Source organism: Amborella trichopoda, chromosome 13 (genome assembly GCF_054954075.1).
Source record: "Amborella trichopoda isolate Santa Cruz 75 chromosome 13, AtrichopodaSantaCruz75HAP2 v2.0, whole genome shotgun sequence".
Lineage (NCBI taxonomy): Eukaryota > Viridiplantae > Streptophyta > Magnoliopsida > Amborellales > Amborellaceae > Amborella > Amborella trichopoda.
Window position 1 is genome coordinate 20,130,380 of NC_142348.1, and position 15,884 is coordinate 20,146,263.

The following is a 15,884-nucleotide window of genomic DNA, read 5'->3' on the forward strand; positions in this document are numbered from 1 at the left end:
CAGAACTCAAATAATGCCCGCAACCTTGCAAACCTCTCAAGACACTTTCATAAAATTTAACGGGAGCAATCCCAATATAAATTATCATATGTATTTTTTTGCATTATACCAGATACCATGGATACTCAAATGGCAATATGCAATTTCCCCCAATATAACCAATAATTACCATTATATACCATATTTGGAAAAACAGATATCTGTAAAATGGTGGGACGTCTTTGTCTATCACCAACTTGAGCCTAATAATATTATCCTTAAACAAATACCACTAGATAATATATCAACTTCATCAGACAACCCAAATAATCTCTCTGAATATATATCTATGATGAAAAGAAAGAACCCACAGGCAACAAAAGCAGAACTTGAAAAAAAGCTACCAAAGATATTTTCAGAAGAAGCTGAGACAGCTCAAGAAGAATCAACCTCAACAGAACCAGATTTAGAAGAACAGTCGGCCCATGGGATGTCACAAAAACCATCTCATTACTAAACATAGCCCGACCCGAGTAGCCATCATATCAAATGTCACAAAGATTCCTTCTTATCGTCAACACGTCAGCAATCAAATCCATCCAATAGTGAAAGATTCCCTTGGAAGCCCACCTGTCACCATGACAAGACATAAAGATACAGCACCGACATAAAAGATAGAAAAGTAAATAGTATAAAGTCATATCACATCATATCAAGATAAAAGTAAATAGTAAAAGTAGATTCCAGATCTACTTTTCTCCGACAACATCAAATCATGATCGCCACTTGTCTAGACCAAAGGTATCTTTTCTTTTACAGCTCATCCTCCACGAGTTGGACATTCCAATCCAATTAAATGAATTTGGCATCCGCTCTCTATATAAGGAAGACCAAGGCACTCCCTAGAGCAGAGTCCTCTTTTTGCTCTCAGCTCCTCGCTCCCTGCTCTGCCTTTCTTCCCCTTTTAAAAACTTTCTTTTTCCCTGCTCTTCTCACTCTCATATAAGCTTTCTCTCTGTACTCTACTTAGTGAATCTCTTTTCTTTCTGTTTATACGTGTGATTGTAATTAGGAGAGTCTCCCAAATTATTATCCTCGTGAGTGGAAGGCATTCTGCAGCTACTGCATCTGCAGACAGTAAGCTTTCTTTCTTCTTTCTCTGTTTTTCTGTTTATCTCTTATGTAAGTTTTCTATAGTTTGTTAGAGTTTGTAATTTTTCATAAAGTCAGTTTTAATGTGTAATATGTCACAGTAAGTCATAGTAAGTTCGTATTCACAGTTGGTTTCATGTAACTATTATTCTCAGATATTCAATATACAGTTGGTTTGAATGTTATTATGCAATTTAGAGTTGTTTTGAGTATAAAAGTGTATGAATCATCTTATACCACTTGGCTGTTAATAGACATATCCCCTTTTTCATTATTTATCTTCATTATTCTATTCTTATACTTAGGATATTTTAGATTATTAGCATAAGGGTTGATCTTAACTTCATTTGGTATCACAGCCAACCTTGAACAGAAAATCTTCTAAGTTTTATTCCAAAGAAATTATTACTTTGAGAAATACTCTATTTGGCAGAAACCTAATTAAATTTACCATTAGAGAAAGTTGGTCCGAGAGTTGAGGCTAAAAGGCACCTAGTCGAGAGACCGTTAAGGCCAGGAGAGCCGCTGAGGTCGAAAAGATATAAGCGGTAGCTAAGAAAGCACTCATCCGCAACCTAATAATGGAAAATTTTATTAGAAATCTGTCTAACAAAGCATTATCTCAAAAAAGTAATGTTCTTAAGATAAAAAACAAAGAAGAAATTCTTATAGATAACATAGAAAACCAATTACATACTTGGACTATACCTAAAGTTCCTATCTCTAATATTTATCAAGTAAGATCATTTGATTTAAAACTAGGATATGCTATTAAGACTGTAGAACAATCTATATCTGTAACAAGTAGTCAATAAAACTTTCAATTATTATCTAATAAAGTAATACAGGCACATAAAACTAAAAATTATAATTATTTACATATAGGACTCATTCAAGTAGCAATTAAACCTTTAACAAGACTAGGACTCAATAATTCAATATTAGTTTGTCTTAGAGACACTATGCATAATAAATTTAATGATTCATTAATAGGTATGGTAGAATCTAGTTTATGTAACGGACCTATGTATATTAACTGTTTTCCAAATTACTCAGTTTCGTTAAATGATCAAAATATATTAAATGTTTTAACATTAAATATCAATACTCAAGGATTTGACATGATTCAAGGATCACAAAATATAGCAGTAATATATAGAATATATTACAAAGTTATGAACACTTTAAGCCCAAAGGTTATTCAAATGGATACAAAAGGAAAAACTATTCGATTCCAAACCAATATTGAAAAATCAAATATGATAATACCAAAAACCATAAAGTGGTCAGAAATAAGACTACCAGAAGCTTGGTCAATCCAAAATGAAAACATTCATTACCAAGCCCCAGTAAATAATATTCCTGCTAAAATTATGGAACATATAGATGGTAATATAGAAATAAAGTTTGCAGGATCAAATAGAATACTAAAATTTAAAAATGATGATGATCTAGAAAAAAAAAAAAAAACAGTTGAATCATCAAGACATTCTTCTGCTTCCAGTTCATCTAGACCACCAATACAAGGATTATTAAGAACTAGAAATAATATATTAATACTACAATATTACAAACCTGAGGCAAAAGAAGCTAAAGAAGATTCAGAATATTCTGACTCTGAAAGGGACTTACATATAATGGTATTAATAGAAGAAAGAAAAGTAAATAAAGCCCATATAGAAGCAGACTATTTATCAAAAGAAAATAAGGGAATAAGAGAATGGTATAGAACAAGATTTGAACATAGATTTGTAGAATTATTCCATAAAAAATATAATAAATTCCTAAAACAGGAAAAACAAAATACGACATTTTTTATCTGGTTAAAGAAATACTAAAAGAAAGAAATATATCCATTCCAAACTTTGAAATAAATACATTAGAAAGTCAATATAAGACTTATGATACACCAGAAGGAATAAAGTTAACAAGTGTACATCCCCCAGAAAAAAGCCTTATTATAAAGGGAAAAGAAAAGGAAAATATTCCTACACTTGAAACAAAAGCCACTCCTTATAAAATGACAACCGGAGAAATAGTTCAACGTACATAATTAATTCGACATATCATAGAACAAAATAACTATACTCATCCATTGGAAAAGAAACTTTGAGAATAGAAAATATGTTAAAACCAGTACCCATACAAGAATCTAAAAAATCTGTATTATTTAAACCACCTCCTAGTTTAAATAAAGGAAAATTTCATATAGGAGAAAATAATAAAACTTAAATGGATCAATTAATATCTCAATTAGCTAAATTAGATATTAAGGATACTAATATAGAAGGAAAAGGTAAAAGTAAAATTATAATAAAAGGATCAGATGCCCTAACCTAAGGAATAGAAGAACCTGTTATACTTGATTCAATAGAAAACATGGAAACTGCTTTTAGAGAAAACCAAATAAATAGTCCAGCAATTCAAAGGATAGCTTATGGAAAAAATTGGAAACCTGCTACCGCTAGACCTTATTATCCTAAACCTACCCCGGTAGATATTCAGTTTGAAGAAGATCTCATATCACATACAACCTCTTATTCTGGAAGAACCATAGTCAATTGGTGTATTGATGGTATGTCAGAACTTCAGATACTTGACACCATGAAACATATGACCATGTATGCCTCTGCATGTAAAATGGTAGGCAACCATGACCAAGAAGTAGCCAAAGCCATAGTTTGTGGATTTACTGGTTGGTTACGAGGTTGGTGGGATTTTCATCTCCCTGAAAATACAAAGAATCAAATATTAAATACTACCCGTCAATGGACTATCAAAAATGAACAGCAACAAGATATTTTATACTCTGAAAGTGATGCTGTTAATACTCTTATTCATACCATCACTTTACATTTTGTGGGGAGTACAGGTCTATTAGAAGCACGAACTGAAGATTTATTATCAAATTTAAAATGTCCAACCCTATTACATTATAAATGATATGAGGATGTATTTTCTCAAGGTTATTAACCAGAGAAGATAGTCAATTGGATCATTGGAAGGAAAAGTTTATAGTAGGATTACCATACTTATTTGCTGAAAAAGTTAAAAATAGATTAAAAAATAAAAAAGGAGGAATCATCCCATATTCAGTATATACTATAGGAGAACTCTCTGCAGAAATATGTGCAGAAGGATTAGCCTTATGTACAGATATGAAATCGAAAAAACAGTTGGATAAACAAAAAATGACTGAACGAAAAGAATTAGATGATTTTTGTGAATAATTTGGATATCATATTCAAAACACAAATGAGAAAAGTCATAAAAAGAAAAAATATAAATATAAAGAAATGATAAAAAATTATACAATCCTTATAAGAAACAACGGAGAGAAAAATTCATAAAAAGGTTTATACCAAAACAAAACTATAAAAAAGGAAAGAAAAAACTACCTATATGTTATCGATGTGGTAAAATAGGCCATTATAAAAGTAATTGTAAACTAAAAAAGAAAATAGACTCATTAATTCTAAATGAAAATATCAGAAATAAAATATATGATGATAGTTCTGAAACAAGCTCTTCTAATAATTCTAGTAATAATTCATTAATAGGAAATATAGAAGATGAAAACCTTATATGGAATAGTACAGAAGAATCAGATCAAGAAATGCAAGATTGCTCTTGCAATATGTTATCTAAGAAAGATACACTTATTCTAGATTTAATAGAGAAAATTTCAGATCTCGAAGAAAAAAGAGAGACTATAATACAATTCATAAATATTACGAAAGCTAAAAATAAACCTCTTCCTCTATTAAAAACCCCTGATGAATATAACTTTGCTGATATTATTAAAAGAATCAATATAAAAGATATAACTAAAAAAGACCCTACAATAGGAGAATTACAAAAAGAAATCTAGAAAGTCAAAACAGAAATTCATCAATTAAAAGATAAAATTAAAATATTAGAATTACAAAATGAAGTAACAGGAACTATTACAGATACTGATGAAATAGAATTTGAACAACTAATTAATCAATCAGATGAACCTGAATCCTCAGGAAATAAAGAAATAGATAATACATCAGTAAATCTTATCAATAAAATTATTATCCAAAAATGATTTATATTAGTCAAAATAATAATTAATTATGATTACACCTTTCAAACTCTATCCTTAGTTGATTCAGGCGCAGACCTTAATTGTATAAATGAAGGTTTAGTAGCAACAAAATATTTTGATAAAACATAACAAATTCTAAACACTGCTGATGGTAGTAGATTATTAATCAAATATAAATTATCCAATGCAACAGTATGCAATAATGAACATTGTTTCCTTATTCCATGCATAATGGTTAAAGGGCTTAGTCAAGCTGTAATTTTAGGAGTTCATTTTCTTACTTTACTATATCCCATAACTGTAACTCATAGAGGGCTAGAAACTACTATAGCAGGAGAACCAATAATATTTGAATTTGTAGATAAACCTAAATTAAAGGAAATAAATAGAGTAAAAGATAATATAAAACAAAAAGAAAATTTTATTTGCTCTCTTAAAGAAGAAATTAAATATAAAACAATAGATCAACAACTACAAACAGATGAAACAAAAGAACAAATAAAAAATATTACTCAACAAATAGAAACAAATATATGTTTACCAAATGCCTTTTGGACAAGGAAAAAACATATTGTAAGTCTACCATACGAATCTGGCTTTCATGAATCTCAAATACCAACAAAAGCGAGACCTATACAGATGAATACTAAATTATTGGAATTTTGCAAACAAGAAATTGATGGATTGATATCTAAAGGATTAATTAGACCCAGTATTTCTCCTTGGAGTTGTGCTGCTTTTTATGTGAATAAAAATGCTGAAAAAGAAAGAGGGGTACCCAGATTAGTCATAAACTATAAACCCTTAAATAAAGCACTCCAATGGATAAGATATCCGATACCTAACAAAAAAGATTTGTTAGATAGGCTAATAAATGCATGCTTCTTTTCTAAATTTGATTTAAAATCTAGATTGGCAAATACAGATAAAAGAAGAAGATAAGTATAAAACTGCTTTTAATGTCCCTTTTGGACAATATGAATGAAATGTTATGCCATTTGGATTAAACAATGCTCCATCAGAATTTCAAAGGATAATGAATGATGTATTTAATCCTTATATGAAGTTTATGATAGTCTATATTGATGATGTATTAATCTTCTCCGAAAATATACCTCAACATATAAAACATATCAATGCTTTTATAACTGCAGTAAAACACTCAAGACTAGCCATATCTGCAAAAAAGATAAGTTTATTTCAAACAAAAATTAGATTTTTAAGACATCATATATCCCAAGGAACTATAATATCAATCGAAAGTCAATACAATTTGCTGATAAATTCCCAGACATAATCTTAGACAAAAGAAATTACAAAGATTTTTAGGATGTCTTAATTACATTGTAGACTTTTACAAAAATATGGCAATAGACGCAAAACCTTTATATGATAGATTAAAAAAGAATCCTCCTCCATAGACAGATATCCATACTACTGCTGTTAAGAAACTCAAAATAAAATCTAAAGAATTAACTTGTCTATGTCTTTCAGACCCAGAAGCTTTTAAAATCATTGAATGTGATGCATCAGAATTAGGACTAGGTGGAATATTAAAACAAAGAGTTAATGATAAAGAGCAATTAGTCAGATACACTTCAAAGGCTTGGAACCCTACACAACAAAATTACTCTACTGTAAAAAAGGAAATTTTAGCCATAGTACATTGTGTAACCAAATTTCAAGGGGATATTCTTAATTCTTCATTTCTTATTCGTACTGACTGTAAAGCTGCAAAAGACGTTCTTGTTAAAGATATGAAAAATTTAGTATCCAAACAGATCTTTGCTCAATGGCAAGCTATCTTATCTGCCTTTGATTTTACCATTGAACATCTTACAGGTATTTCTAATGCTCTACCTGATTTTTTGACACGAGAATTTTTGCAAGGGGGCAAAACAGACCACTCTGACCCAGCCGAATTATCTTTAGGGCTTCAATTATTTAATACAAATAAAAATATGGATACCAACAGAGGCAATATGCCAATGGATATAATCCCAGCCAATTCACCCAATACTTCACCATCACCAACAAGAACTCTGGTACCATATTCTCCATCTGACCCAAATAGTCCAGTGTATCCCATATGCTCAAGCCAACCTCCTCCAATTTCTCTCCACGAATACCATTATTTTTACAATCCTCTGTCCCAAGAAAAGCAACAACCAAATCTCAATATGAAGCAACCGCTTTTATTGATGACATCATTATAGAAAATAATCAAATGCCTGAAGACCCAAATATTCTAGCCAGACATTTGCTTTGCAATAATCTTAATCCTTCTCTTGGTATCAAAACCAGAGAATGGTTGGAGATGATACTACTTGAAACAGGATCAGTCACTATTGCACACTACTACCAAAAGAATTCCAGAACAATATCATATTCAAAATTAATGATAAGAAAGATATTATATTTTCATGACTAGGGCTCTGATCCATTAAGGGCAAAAAGATTAATATCCCCAGAATTCCCAAATAAACATTTTAGATATTCAGAATATATAAAAGCTTGGCATAAGATTCTCACTATTCAAAACCAATACTATTGTTATACTTGGTTCTTAGAGTTCAAACTCCCAATAACATACCCATTTCCTAACTGGTTCAAGGACTGGTTCATGATATGGGGATCCAGAACCCAAATAATGCCCACAACCTTGCAAACCTCTCAAGACACTTTCATAGAATTTAATGGGAGCAATCCCAATATAAATTATCATATGTATTTTGTTGCATTATACCAGATACCATGGATACTCAAATGGCAATATGCAATTTCTCCCAATATAACCAACAATTACCATTATATAACATGTTTGGGAAAACAAATATCTATAAAATGGTGAGACGTCTTTGTCTATCACCAACTTGAGCCTAGTAATATTATCCTTAAACAAATACCACTAGATAATATATCAACTCCATCAGACAACCCAAATAATCTTTCTGAATATATATCTATGATGAAAAGAAAGAACCCATAGGCAACAAAAGCCGAACTTGAAAAAGAGCTACTAAAGATATTTTCAGAAGAAATTGAGACAGTTCAAGAAGAATCAACCTCAGCAAAACCAGATTTAGAAGAACAGTCGGCCCATGGGATGTCACAAAAACCATCTCTTTACTAAACATGGCCCGACCCGAGTAGCCGTCTTATCAAATGTCAAAAAAATTCCTTCTTATCGTCGACACGCTAGCAATCAAATCTATCCAATAGTGAAGATTTCCTCGGAAGCCCACCTGTCGCCATGAGAAGACATAAAGATACAGCACCGACATAAAAGATAGAAAAGTAAATAGTATAAAGTCATATCACATCATATCAAGACAAAAGTAAATAGTAAAAGTAGATTCTCGATCTACTTTTCTTCGACAACATCAAATCATGATCGCCACCTATCCAGACCAAAGGCATCTTTTCTTTTACAGCTTATCCTCCAGGAGTTGGACATTCCAATCCAATTAAATGAATTTGGCATGCCCCCTCTATATAAGGAAGACCAAGGCACTCCCTAGTGCAGAGTCCTCTTCTTGCTCTCAGCTCCTCGCTCCGCTCTGCCTTTTTCCCCCTCTTCAAAACTTTCTTTTTCCCTACTCTTCTCTCTTTGATATAAGCTTTCTCTCTGTACTCTACTTAGTGAATCTCTTTTCTTTCTATTTATATGTGTGATTGTAATTGGGAGACTCTCCCAAATTATTATCCTCGTGAGTGGAAGGGTTTAATGGGTTTTTTGCGGATTATTTTTTTAGGTGCGGCTTGATGAGAAGAACTGACGTTTTAAATTTCAAGTGATTTGGATTTGTTGATAAAAGAATTAAAATTCAAACACTACTGGACATCTGTAATCATTAGATAGCCCAAATTCAATTTGGGTTGTTGGGCTCATCTTTACTTGTGAGCCGACTGGCTCACAGGATCATTTTCATATATATATATATATATATATATATATATATATATATATATATATATATATATATATATATATATATATATATATATATATATTGCAACAATATTTGGATCATTAATTGCATGAATATCTTCTATGATAGAGTCAACAATAAAAGCAGTATCTTCATACTGGGATCTTCTAGTAGCAGTAGTTTTCTTAGGAATTGGAAATTATAAAAATACTGGGGTCTGAGGAGATGGTGGTCGCTGGCTGGAATATGTTGGATAAGTTGAAATTAAACTATTTGGGGAATTAGGAGAATAAGTTATGAGGTTTCTTATTGGTGATTGAGAAACATTTGCTGGTACTATATCAAGAGATGTTTCCATTGGTGCATTTCCTTTTTGCAAAGTATTATTCTTTGGAATTCTGATGGGGCATTTTTTAGTCCGAATGATATAACATTCTATTCATATTGTCCAAATGGTACATTGAATGCTGTCTTATATCTATCTTCTTCTTTTATCTGGATTTGCCAGTATCCTGAATTTAGATCAAATTTAGAAAGGATGTAAGCATTTATTAACCTATCTAATAAATCTTTTTTATTTGGTATAGGATACCTTATCCATTGAAGTGCTTTATTTAATGGTTTATAATTTATTACTAGTCTTGGCACTCATCTTTCTTTTTCTGCATTTTTATTGACATAGAATGCAACACAACTCCAAGGATAAGCACTTTTTCTTATTAAACCTTTTTTCAGTAATTCATCTATTTCTTTTTTGCAAAATTCTAATAATTTGGTATTCATTTGTATGGGTCGAGCTTTTGTAGGAATTTTAGTTTCTATGAAATTAGGTTCATATGGTAGACTAATCATATGTTTTTTCCTTTCCCAAAAAGCATTGGGTATTTCACTACATATTTCATTTTTTATTTGTCTTGTGATATTTTTAATTTTCTCTTTAATCTCAGTTGATTGTAATTCTTCTTCTATAATTTTATTTCTTATTTCTTCCTTTAAGGAACAAACAAAATGTTCTTTATGTTTTATACTACCTTTTACTCTATTGATTTCTTTTATTCTTGGTTTGTCTAAGAATTCAAATTTTAATTACAACCAACAACATCTGAAAATTTATAATGAATAAATAATCTACTTCCATCAGCAGTATTTAATATTTGTGTTGTTTTATCAAAATATTTTGTAGGTACCAAACCTTCATTAATACAATTTAAATCTGCTCCTGAATCTATTAAAGCTAAGGATTGAAAATTATATTCTTCCTTTACTATGATTTTTACTAACACAAACCATTTTTGTGTAATTATTTTATTTATCAAGTTTACAGATTCATTACTGTCTATTTCTTCTATTTTGGTTTCTAATGATTCAGGTTCTTCTATTATGGATTTATTATGAGTATCTATTAATTTATTAAATTCTATTTCATTAGTATCTGTTATCTCTCCTGAAACCTCAATTTTTAATTCTAATATCTTAATTCTATTTTTTAATTGTTGTACTTCTAGTTTGACTCATTTACTTCCTTTTTTAATTCTGCAATGGTTGGTTTCTTTTGGAGTGCCTCATTTCTATTAATTCTTTTTATTATTTCAGCAAAATTATATTCATCAGGGGGTTTTATTAAAGGAGTAGGCTTATTTTTTGCTTTGGTGATATTAATAAATTGAGTTATAGTTTCTCTTTTTTCATCTGGATCTATAATTTTTTCTATTAAATCTAATATTAGATTATCTTCGTTAGATAGCATATTACAAGAACATTCTTGCATTTCATTATCAGATTCTTCTAGTGAACTGGTCCATATAAGATCTTTATCTTCAATATTTCATACTAATGAAGTATCACTAGAGCTTTCTGTGGAACTATTTTCATCATCATAAATTTGTATGATATCGTATATATTTTTTCTAATATTTTCGTCTAAGATTATTGTATCTATTTTCTTTTTTACCTTGCAGTTGCTTTTGTCATGACCTACAGGTAATTTTTTCTTTCCTTTCTTATATTTGTATTTGGTGGAAACCTTTTTATGAATTTTTCTATTTTATTTTTTCTATATATCTTTCTTTCTTTTCTCTCTGGTCTATATTTTTTCTTTTTCTGCAATTTATCTTTGGATTTTTCAATATTATATCCAAATTGCTCACAGAAATCTCCAAGTTCTTTTTTACCAGTCATTCGTTGCTTATCTAATTGTTTCTTTAATTTCATATCTGTGCATAGCGCTAATCCTTCTGCACATATTTCAGCAGACAATTCTCCTAGAGTATAAGAAGAATATGGTTTTATCCCTCTATGCTTACTTTTAAGTCTATTTTTTACTTTTTCAGCAAATAAATAAGGTAATTATGCTATAAATTTTTCTTTCCAACGATCTAATTGGCTATCTTCTTTAGTTAATAGTCTTGAGAAAAATACATCTTTGTACCACTTATAATGTGAGAGTGTAAGGCATCTTAAATTTAATAATAAATCCTCAGATCTAGCTTCTAAGAGGGTTGTACTCCCCACAAAATGAAGAGTGATAGTATAAATGAGAGTATTAACAACATCACTTTCAGAATACATAACATCTTGATTTTGTTCATTTTTTATTGTCCACTGTCTAGTTGTAGTTAAGATTTGATTTTTGGCATTTTCAAGTAGATGGAAATCCCACCAACCACGGAGCTATCCAGTAAATCCACATACAATAGCTTTTGCTACTTCTTGGTCATAGTTTCCTACCATTTTACATACAGATGTATACATGGTCATATGTTTCATGGTATCACAAATTTGGTGTTCAGACATTCCATCAATATTCCAATTTACTATTGTTCTTCTTGAATAGGAAGTTGTATGGGATGTTAAGTCTTCTTCGAATTTGATGTCTACAAGAGTAGGTCTATGGTGATATGGTCTAGTTGTAGATGGTTTCCAGCTTCTATTATAAGATATTCTTTGAACATTTTGGTCGTAATTATTTTCAGTAAAAGCTATTTCTATATTTTCTATTGTATCTTCAGTAACTGATTCTTCCTCTTGAAGAGTTAATGTTTCTGATTTTTGAATTATTTTCCCTTTTGCTTTTATATCTTTATCTTTGATTTCTAGCTGGGCTAGTTTTGATATTAATTGATCCATAAGTGTTTTATTATTTTCTTCAACATGAAATCTTTCCTTGTTTATTTCAGGGGGAGGTTTAAATAATAAAGATTTATGAGATTCTTGTATGGGAGCTGGTCTTAGCATATTTTCAATTCTTAATGTTTGTCTTCCTATAGATTGCATATATAAATTAGTATAACTATTATGTTCTATTATATGGGGAATTAATTCTGATCTATGAACTATTTCTCCAGTAGTCATTTTATAAAGGGTAGCTTTTATTTCTGATATTAAGGTATTGTCTGAGTCTTTATCTTTATTAGCTCCTCTTATTATAAGACATTTTTATGGGGGATATATACTAGTGATTTTAGTTCCTTCTATTGTATTATAAGTAGTACATTGGTTTTCTAAAGTATTAATTTCAAATTTAGGGACGGAGACTCCTTTTTCTCTTAGGATTTCTCTTAGCCAAATAAAAAATTCTTTATTTTGTTTTTTAGTCTTTAGAAATTACTTATATTTTTTATGAAATAATTCTATTAGTCTTGGTTCAAATGTATTAAGATACCATGTTCTAATTTCTTTATTTTCTTTAGACAGATAGTATTTTTCAATATATTTCTTATCAATGTTTTGTTCTTCTTGTATGGTTAATATTTGAAAATCCATTTTAGTATTAGAAAAGTCTGGATCACTCTGTGCCAATTTAGATTCACTTTGTATCTTTTTATATTGAGGTATTATAATATTTTTTTTGGTTCTTAATAGGCCTTGTATCTTTGGGTTAATAGATAAAATAGAGCTTCTAGATGGTTCTAAGATTTTTTTACTTGGTCCAATTTCAAAATCATCTTTACTTGTTTTATCTTTCTTTTGACTAATAAATTGTATTTCTATGTTTCCATCCATATGTTCTATTATTCTATCTGGGATGTTTTTAGAGGGTGCTTGGAAATGTTGGTTTTCATTTTGTATAGACCAAGATTCTGGTAACACTATTTCTGACCATTCTATTGACTTAGGTATAATAGTATTAGACTTTTCTATATTGGTTTGAAATAATGTAGTTTTTCTCCTAGTATCTATTTGTATTACTTTTGGACATAAAGTATTCATAATTTTATAATATATTCTATATATTATAGCAATATTTTGAGATCCTGAGGTCATGTCAAAACCTTGATTTTTTAAATTTAATGTTAATACCTTAAGAATATTAGGATCATTTATTGAGACTGAATAATTAGGAAAACAATTAAAATATATAGGGTCACTGCATAAATTAGATTCTACCATTCCTAATAATGAATCAGAAAATTTATTATGTCTGGTATCTCTTAAACATATTAATATAGAATTATTGAGTCCTAACCTAATTAAGGGTTTAATGGTTACTTGTATTAATCATATATGTAAATAATTATACTTCTTATCCTTATGTTTTTAAATTATTTTATTTGATAGTAGTTGAAAATTTTCTTGATTACTTGTCACTGATAAAGTCTGTTCTACTGTTTTAATTGCAAAACCTACTTTCAGATTAAAGGTACCTTGTTCATAGATATCTGATGTAGGTACTATAGGTATATTCCAATTCTGTATTTGTTTTTCTATATTATCAATTAAAATTTCTTCTTTAGTTTTTATTCTAAGAGTATTACTAGACTGGGGTAATGTTTTACTGAACAGATTCCTAATGAAATTTTTCATTATTAGGTTGCGGATGAGTGCTTTCAGACCAACCGCTTTGTCTTTCTTGACCTCAGTGGCTCTCATGGCCTTAACAGTCTTTTAGACTGGGTGTCACTAGCCTCAACGCTCGGACCAACTTTCTCTAATGGAGAATTTAATTAGGTTTCTAACTAGTAAACTATTATCTCAGACTAATAATATTCTGTTGAATAAACTTTTTATAAGTATGGCTCTGATACCATTCAATGCCAAGATCAACCTATATTCAAACTATCATTCTAATCTAACCTAAGAACAGTAAGATTACAAATATAATAAATAAAGAGAAGGGAGCAATGTCTATTAATAATCAAGTAGAATAAGAAGTTTGATATATCTTTATGTTAAATACTACTCTAAATTGCATTCTGAACTATAATAACATTTATTCATATCAAATATGATAACAAACTATCATATAAAGACAAACATAGTTACAGACTCCAAACAAACATAATTACAGAAAGCATAATTACAGACTCAAAAAGTAAGAAAGCTTACTATCTGCAAATGTAGTAGCTACAGAATGTCTTCAACTCAGGTGGGCAGTAACTAGGTAGACTACTGAAGTTACAGTCACACATACACTCGCAATATCTCACAAAAGAAAATGAGTGAGGAAGAGCAAAGGGATTGAGAGAGAGAAAGAGAAGAGGAACTGAGAGTAGACGATTTCAGATGATGATTGCTTCTGAGGAGAAGTGGCCTATTTATAGGCCTAGACGTGAAATCTTCTTCTAAAACTCTTAATTTCTTTTTGGGTGATGCTTTCCAGGTGGACGGCTGTGATTCTTCCTTTGAAAGTTGTCGGCAGACAGGTGGATTCCAGGTGGAAAGGAGAATCTGCTTTTAGGAGAGGGAATATGCTTTTTAGAAAAGAAAGGGAGAAGGAATCTGTTTTTTAGTTTTTGATGTTTATCTTATCCTCTAGGTGGCATCTTTTGAAAAGATGTTGTGGGTAGCTGGCATTATTGAGGACGTCTGGCATATACAACAGCTTTCAGAGGAATCTTGTACAGGTATGACTATTGTAGCTGTCTTGTCTTGGAGCAGTCTTCTAGAAGCTTTTGGATTATTGGGTTATTAGGCCTGGCCGGGCATAATATAATGTTTGCTTTTGTGAACACCCATGGGCAAACTGATCTTCTTATTCCTCTACTTCCTTTTCTTCTTCATTATGAATTTGTGTTGCAGAGGTTCAGACATTATTTGGGATCCTGATCCCCATACCGCAAACCAATTACGAAACCAGTTTAGGAAACGATCAGTGATTAGCATTTTGAATTGGAGGAACCATGTGTGGGAATTATAAATATTTTGGATGGTCAAAACTTTATGCCATGCATCAATATATTCTGAATAACGGTAGTATTTATTTGGGAATTCTGGGGATACTAATTTCTTGATCTGGGAGGATCAGATCTCCAATCACTGAATTGTAACACTTTTCTTATTTGTAACTTGGAATATGACACTATTTTCGAATTTTTCTGAAAGTAATGAGCTATAATAATTGAACCAGTTTCAAGTAATATCATTTCATACCATTATCTGATTTTTATTCTATTGGAATATATATATATATATATATATATATATATATATATATATATATATATATATATATATATATATATATATATATGGGGCTTTCTAGAGTTAACAACCCCTTAAAATACAAAGGTTAAAGTTATAAGCGGTTGTGATGGATGCATTTATCAAAAAGATCATTATTTTTTGTTTAAAAAATTATTTTACTATGTAACTTAACCATTAAAAAAGGGCAAATTTGAAATTTTAATAAAAGTACAATAGCATTTTCTAAGTTAGTATCTTAGAATTTTATTTGTAGAGTGCCCTTGTCTTTTAATAAAATTTTTGACTTTACTCTTTATGGAGAAGACAAAAGTACCCCTTGTCTT

At 30.1% G+C, this 15,884-nt stretch overlaps 1 long non-coding RNA gene across 2 annotated transcripts; it reads right to left on the reverse strand.

The window, feature by feature from the left end:
* Positions 1 to 298: 298 nt before the first annotated feature.
* LOC110007249 (uncharacterized) lies at positions 299 to 15,398 on the reverse strand. 2 transcript variants are annotated; one of them, XR_016047193.1, is made up of 6 exons: positions 14,464 to 15,398; positions 8,273 to 8,451; positions 6,322 to 7,353; positions 3,621 to 3,859; positions 1,583 to 1,706; positions 299 to 609 (listed from the first exon to the last, which is right to left on the reverse strand). It is a non-coding gene; the product is annotated as an uncharacterized LOC110007249 (long non-coding RNA). The 2 variants fall into 2 exon arrangements; XR_002280922.2 differs by having other exon boundaries at positions 1,583 to 3,859.
* Between the last annotated feature and the right edge of the window lie 486 nt (positions 15,399 to 15,884).